The sequence below is a fragment of the Carcharhinus amblyrhynchos genome, chromosome 13 (genome assembly GCF_965287045.1).
Source record: "Carcharhinus amblyrhynchos chromosome 13, sCarAmb.v2.hapA, whole genome shotgun sequence".
NCBI classification, from domain to species: domain Eukaryota; kingdom Metazoa; phylum Chordata; class Chondrichthyes; order Carcharhiniformes; family Carcharhinidae; genus Carcharhinus; species Carcharhinus amblyrhynchos.
The window spans coordinates 12,131,307-12,139,507 of record NC_137336.1 but is presented as its reverse complement, the minus strand read 5'-3'; positions in this window follow the sequence as shown (position 1 = coordinate 12,139,507).

Genomic DNA, 8,201 nt, shown 5'->3' with positions numbered 1-8,201 from the left:
ACCTTCTAATCATTTCTCATAAAATTCTAACAGGACTAGAAAAGGTATATGCAAGAAGGATGTTCCCAATGGTTGGAGTGTCCAGAACCAGGGGTCACAGTCTGAGGATACAGGATAGTTGAGGATAGAGATGAGGAGAAATTTCTTCATCCAGTGAGTGGATAGCCTGTGGAAATCACTACTACAGCAAATAGTTGAAGCCAAAACATTGTATGCTTCCAAGAAACAGATATAGCACCTGGGGTGAAGGGGATCAAAAGATATGTGGGAAAGGCAGGATGAGCTATTGAGTTGGATGGGTAGCCATGATCATAATGAATAGCAGAGCAGGCTCAAAGGGCCGAATAGCCTCATCCTGCTCCTGTTTTCCATGTTTCAATGTATATTTCTACTGCGAAGCCCTAATTGGTCTTGAGGAAGTGATAGTGAGCCATCTTCTCAAACCATTCAGCCATGGCACTGTTGTCGAAGAATATCGAACAGTGATGGAACGGCCAATGTAGTTCCAAGTCAGGATAGTGAGTGGCTTGGAGGGGAATTTGCAGGTGGTGGTGTTCCTATGTATCTGCTGCCCTTGTCCTCGTAGATGGTAGAAGTCATGAGTTCGGAAGGTGTTGCTGAAAGAGGCTTGACAAGTTGTTGCAGTGCACCTTGTAGATGGTGCTGTCATGGATATTTTGAAGTGGTTTCCTCAAAGTCACCCATGAACAGTTTAGTTGTATGTGAGTGAATTTTACCAGTGGAGTGAGTGAGTCATCTTAAAACAGCCCAGCATCAGAGCCTTTTTACTTCAAAAGCAAAGGGTTTTGTTTATTTCACACTGTTACACTGGAAGTTACCTGGGAAAAGTGATCGTCACTGACACACACACACAAAAAAAGATTAATTATGAAAGAAGGTAACATGAAAGTTATAAAAATAAATCAGGTTTAGACCTTACGCCGTGCAGACCAGATACATTTTAAAGTTGAGATAGTGTATTATCTGAAGTGAAGATTGTGAGGTTGTCATGTGGCTGTCACAGTTCCCACTGTCTTGATTGCTTTAGAGGTGAATTTAGTGAGTGGAATCAGGTTTACAGGAAGGCGAGGAGGCACTTTGCTACAGGCATGGTACTTTTAGCTGCTTAGTTACATCCCAGCAGAACCATTGGCTGCTCTAGGTTGTCTCTACCTGATGTGAGCTGTTTCTTTCCCGCTGCGCTGAAGCTTTTTCAAGGCGGTTCTGATACGGCTGAAGATGGGTCTGTTTTTAGTCACTTTGCTGTCTTTTTGCAAGCAAGTTAAAACGGCCACTGACTCAAAAATTGCTGATGCACTTTCCATATGAAGCGAGTGGTAATCCCATTTAACATTCTGAATTTTCCTTACTGCCTGCGGAGATCAAAAGAGTCAAAGTTTTTCAAAGTTCCCTGAAGGTTCCCTGAAAATTGCTCATTGAATTTCAAGTCTTTGTGTTTGGGCATGTCTGCTTTTAATTTCATCACAGTCTTTCGGAAACTTGACAACATTGCAGTTCTAAGATCAGGAGACCCATGGCAGTCATCTTAAAAATTCGCAATGATCCTGGGAGGATGGTGGGGGGGGGTAACTCGCCTCAGAATTCCAAGCCTCTCATCTACACTTGTATTTTGGTTGAAATGTTAGGCCTGGTTTGGTTGCCATGGTGACTAGGTTGCAGAGAATTAAGGAGAGCTCTCTCCAATACCCTGGCCAATTTCTATCCATCCACTGGCGGCACAGTGGCACAATGGTTAGCACTGTTGCCTCACAGCACCAGGACCTGGGTTCAATTCCTGCCTTGGGTCACTGTCTGTGTGGAGCCGGCACATTCTCCCCATGTCTGCGTGGGGTTCCTCCGTGTGCTCCGGTTTCCTCCCACAGTCTGAACGACATGCTGTTCAGGCGGATTGACCATGTTAAATTCTCCCTTAGTGTAACCCGAACGGGTGCAGGAGTGTGGCAGCTCGGGGATTTTCACAGCAACTGTGCTGACGTTAGTCTACTTGCGACACTAATAAATAAACTTCAGACGTGACATGAGTGGCTGCGTCTCCTCCCCATGCCTCAGTTCACTCAGTAAGCAATCCTGCACATTGTCTGATTGAACAGTTTAAACCTGGGTTCTGCCGCAGCGCGAAGCAAATAAACACCCCCCCCCCCCCCCGAGATTAACTAATCCAACTTTACAGCTGTTGTTTCCGTTCCCCTTCGATGGCTGGACATTTTCCATCATAGCCTGGAGTTACTGTTTTTAAATTCGATCATTACACAAAGTTGTAATACATCCAAACATCTAAAGCTGCAGTGCCGGCCTCGGGGACTGCGCTCAGTGCCTTTGGATCACCTTACTGGGTCCTTTGCTGTGCTGGGACGTGCAATGGCTACTGATTGTCAGTCAAAGAAAGTCCGTTGCCATGACAATAACAGAAACGCAAATGGCCGAATCATTTCTGCTTGGGGAGGAGAAGGGGGGGGGCGGTGTGGCGGTGCGGGTGTGGGGGAGGGCTGGGATATTCACCCAATCAGTGTCTGTTGCTGAAGCTTTTATTATTTCTCTGCCCAGTTCCACGCACAACACTTCAAGATGGACATCCTGGAGGGGGTGCGCAGGAGAATTACCGGAATGGTACCAGCCACAAGGGTTTTAAAAGTGAGGTTTTATTCGTTAGTCACAAGTAGCCTCACGGTCACACTGCAATGAAGTTACTGTGAAAATTCCCCCTCAGTTGTGTCCAGAGTCTCGATAAGAATCTTAGGGCGGGATTTTCCAGCCACGCTCAACCCAAGACCGGACATTACCGCCTGAGGCCAAAGGACCTTTGTATTGTCTGCCCCCAATCAGTATGGTTGCTGTAGCAGGCAGGACAGGAAAATTCCACCCCTAAAATAGAATCGTAGAATCTTTCTAGTGCAGAAGGAAACCATTTGGCCCATCAAACCTGCACTGACAATAATCCCACTCAGATACTATTATCTTGTTAATCCACCTGTTACTAAGGGGCAATTTAGCCATGGCCAATCAACCTAACCCGCACATCTTTGGACTGTGGGAGGAAACCAGAACACCCGGAGGAAACCCACGCAGACACGGGGAGAATATGCAAATTCCATACAGTCACCCAAGGCAGGAATTGAACCCGATCCCTGGCTGCTGTGAGTGCTATCCACTGTGCAACCGTGCTAACTGTGGGGGTTGTTCTCCCTGAAGCAAATACAGGGGGAAATTTGATAGAAGTGTCTAGAGCTTTTGGCTAAGATCAAGTGTAGGATCAAGCCCAGGATCATAGAATCCCTACAGTGCAGAAGGAGGCCATTCAACCCATCAAGTCTGCACCGACAATAGTCCCACTATGGCCCTATCCCCACAACTGCACACATTTATCCTGCTAGTCCTCCCAACACTAAGGAGCAATTTAACATGGCCATTCCACCTAGCCCGTACATCTTTGGACTGTGGGAAGAAACGGGAGCACCCAGAGGAAACCAACACAAACATGGGAAGAACATGCAAACTCGACATAAACAGTGACTCAAGGCCAAAATTGAACCTGGGTCCCTGGCACTGTGAAGCAGCAGTGCTAACCACTGTGCCTCCATGCTGCCCAGGATTAGGTGTTATGCCTATTCTAGTCAGCTTGAATCAGTATGTTTCTCTTGTAGGGACCATGAATTTGAATTTCAATTGGTTTCTGAAGCTGTCAGAAAGCTCAAAGGTAGTTTTAAGAGATTTGTATTTGTATCATTAACCATTAGAAATTAGATAGGTTTAGTTTAATGTTTCTATGCCTATCTGACTCATAATTAGATTCATGGGTCTGCTTGTGCAGGTGTTTGGGTTCAATTCCATTTGGGACACTGTTGTCTTAGAGAGAGCTGTAGCGTGAAGAGTAAATATAGTTGCTTAGCAACTAGAGACCCTTGTAAGAAAAAGACACTCCTTTGGCGTGAAGTTTTAGCTGGAAGTGACAGCAGTTGGTGGAGAAATAGCTGGAGAGGAAGAATCTGAGAGAGAAGGGGGCCTGAAGTTAAAGTATCCAAGAGTTACTGAGAGCAGACCATGGTACCACAGAGCTGAGAAGGAAGAGTTTGCCCCATCCACTCTGTGCACTCGCTTTATAACTCAGGAATAACATTTAAAAGTGTCACCACCATGAAGAGTTTTGACAGAGAATGAGAGGAGAAAATATTTCCTGTGGCAGAAGGGTTGGTTAAAAAAAAGATACAGAATTAAAATGATTAGCAAAAGAGTAGGGGGGAGATGAGGAACATTCTTTGTTACACAGTGACTTAGAATCATAGAATCCCTACAGCACAGAAGCAGGCTATTCGGACCATCAAGCCCACACTGACAACAATTCCACCCAAGCCCTCTCCCCTTGACCCCATATATTTACCCGACCTGTCCTCCTGACACTAAGGGGCAATTTAGCATGGCCAAATCACCTAACCCGCACATCTTTGGACTGTGGGAGGAAACCAGAGCACCCGGAGGAAACTCACGCAGACACGGGGAGCGTGTGAAAACCCCACACAGTCAGTGACCCAAGGTTGGAATGGAACCCGAGTCCCTGGCACTGTGAGACATTAGTGATAACTACTGGGCCACCGTGCCACTTGATGTGATCTGGATGCAGTGTTTTTCTAAGTGAATTTCCGGGGTATGTGGGCATCACTAACTAGGCCAGAATTTATTGCGCGCCCCTAATTGCCCTTCAGAAGACGGTGGCGAGCTGCCTTCTTGAACCAGTGCAATCCACGTAGTGCTGTTCGGGAGGGGATTCCAGGATTTGTACCCAATGACTGTGATGGAATGGCTGATATATTTCCAAATCAGGATGGTGAATGACCTGGAGGAGAATTTCCAGGTGATGGTGTTTCCAGGTATTGAACATAGAACAGTACAGCACAGTACAGGCCCCTCAGCCCTCAATGTTGTGCCGAGCTTTGCTCGAAGCCAAGGTTAAGCTATCCCACTCCCTGTTATTCTAGTGTGTTCCATGTATCTATTCCCCTTGTCCCTCTAGAAGGTACTGAAAGGACAGTAGGAGCAGATTCAATAATTTTCAAGATGAGTTGGACAAATACTTGAAGGGAAAATGTTTTAGGACAATGGATTGGAGATGCCAGCATTGGACTGCATTGCGTATGAGGACAGTCTCAGCTGGGATCTTGGGCTCATGTCACACTACATTAACCCCCACCATTTGACCTGGGCTTGCAAAATCCTAACTGTCCTGGCTTGAGGCAATTCACACCCCTTTATCCCTGCGATTATCCCTCTCTCCACTCACACTGTCTGTACCTGTAAAGATTTGATTACCTGAAAAGACTCACATTCCAAACATTATCTTGCAATTATGTCTCTGTCTATATATGCCGTGTTTGTGAAAACAACCTCTCCACTCGTCTGATGAAGGAGCAGTGTTCCGAAAGCTCGTGATTCCAAATAAACCTGTTGCACTTTAACCTGGTGTTGTGAGACTTCTTACTGGGCCATGGAAAAAGAGAGAGAGCTGGAAGGAGTAGAAACTGATTAACCAGCTCTATCACAGGTCCAGTGGGCTGAATGGCCTCCTCTGTGATGTAGCATTCTATGATGCAAATATGCCTGTCTTTTTTCTCACATTCTCTTTAACACATTACTTGCACTGACAGTGCTTGTTGCATAACCAAATGTCACAATATGTTTCACACCAGCTCACAGGAAGCCAAGCAGTGAAGGTGAAATGTGCTCATGGTTAAAGAGGAAGATTATGAGGATGTTGGAGATGATCTGAGTTGCAGCGTGAGGTTCAGGAATAGAACCGGAGCTCTGAAGGACTTGCACTGCAGGCAGAATGGGTTGAGAGAGGCAAACAGGAGATAAGGATGGGAAGAGCTGGGATATTGAAAAATCCAGTTGGAACTATAGGAGAATGTTAACAAGGACATGGAAATTGATGGGAGACATTGCGAGGTTACGTTAGGTGAAGTAGAGTACTGGCCAAGAGTTATTCAGGACATGGGTGTAGGACAGCTGGTGGGGGACATAGTTTTAATAGATAGGTTATATAGAGAATAGGAGCTATAGGGACAGAGGTTATAGGGGCAAGAGTTGTATGATATGGTTGTAGGCAGTGGGTATTGTGCAAAGCAAGGGTTAAAGGGGATAAGGGTTAGAGTGCAGGGCTGGGGTCATTAATGAATTTCCAGCAACAGTAAAACAAACAAAAGATTTTTCACTCAGATCACACCCGTCTGAGAGTTCCATCCTGCCACATCCCCATAAACCTCCTCCTTACTCCCATTCCTCTCCCCCACTCTAATCGCTCTTCCCCCAACTCTTCCATTCCCAACTCTACACTTCACTCACACAAACCCTCCCCCGTCCTATGTCTTCCAGACACATTTGCTCCACACTTCAATCCAACTCCCGCAATCCCAGCTACTGCCTATTCTCAATCCCCTCCCACCCACTCTCAACACCCCCACACAATTCCCACCCCCCCCACTCACTCTCAACCTCCCCACCCACTCTCAACCCCTCCACCCACTCTCAACTCTCCCACCCACTCTCAACCACCCTATCCATTCTCAACCCCCCCACCCACTCTCAACTCTCCCACCCACTCTCAACCGCCCTATCCATTCTCAACATCCCCCCCCCACTCTCAACCTCCCCACCCACTCTCACCTCACCCAAGCCTGCCAATATATCCCTTTCCTTGTTCCTAACAGGGCAGGATAGTGTTATTATGGGACTACTAATCCAGAAACTCAGTTAATTTTCTGCAGACCCAGGTTCGAACACAGATAATGCAATTTGAATTCAATAAAAAAAATCTGGAATTAAGAATCTACTGATGACCCATTAAACCATTGTCGATTGTTGGAAAAACCCATCTGGTTCACAAATTGTCCTTTAGGGAATGAAATCAGTCATCCTTACTGGGTCTGGCCTACATGCAACTCCAGAACCATAACAATGTGATGAATTCTCAACTGTCTTTGGCAACTAGGGCCAGCCAGAGACTTCCAAGTCCCACACAAAAAAAACCTTGGCCTCTTTCTTTCAATTGGGATTGGCAGGATTGATGTGGAGATGCCAGCTTTGGACTGGGGTAGTTATTGGCAGGACTCCCAGCACTGTGTAAGTGCTGGGCCCTAGTTCGGATGGAGTTTGCTTGTCTCTGGGGCAGGGATGGAGATAATACATAAGATCGTAGAATCATACAGTGCAGAAGGAGGCCATTTGGCCCATCAAGTTTGCACCAATCCCACCCAAGCCCTATTCCCGTAACCCCGCACATTTACCCTACTAATCCCCAAACACTAAGGGGCAATTTATCATGGCCAATCAACCAGACCGGCACATCTTTGGAGTGTGGGAGGAAACCGGAGGAAACCCACACAGACACGAGGAGAATGTGCAAAGTCCCTACAGACAGTGACCCAAGGCCTGGAATTGAACCTGGGTCCCTGGTGCTGTGAGGCAGCAGTGCTAACCACTGTTGTACTGTGTCGCGGCTGTGAATCGAGTGATTCGCTGTGATTTCTATTGTTTGTTGAGCGGCAGACCCATGAGATCTCTCTGAGCAGCAACCCTTGAAGGTATAACTCGTGCGAGCTTTGTAACTCACGATAGTAAACAGACAGAAGTTAATGTAACTTGATATAATGTCCTCATTGCTAACTCAAACATTCACAAATAGGTTTCCGAGCAATTCATTTACTGAATTATTAAAAGCTTGTTCTTTAAAAAAAATAAACCTGAACGTTATGTTAAATGTTACACTGTGCAGTGTGACGTGTGGTTTAATTGACAGCCTATGAGTTATTAGATTGCAATTAGCCTGAATTAGAACATGTCATTATGCTGTTATATAGCAATTAGCGGTGACAGGCTGCATGCTGAAGGAATGGATTTAGTTAGTGAGCGTTACATTGCAGTTTGATGCTGAGAAATGGCTCCCAGTAGCCCCCAAGGCAGGTCAAGCCTCCTATATTAGTTGATCTGTGTCCTAGCACAAGCTTCAATATCTATCTACTGTTCAACACCACGGCTGCGGCTCCTGAATAAAGGCAGAATTCTCTGGTAGTTGTGAATAAGTCCCAAGAATTTAGGGGGAGCTCCTTAACCCAGAGATTGATGAGAATGCAGGACCATCACCAAGGGGAGATGGAAACGAGGAGACTTTGAAGCAGAAACTGAATGAACAC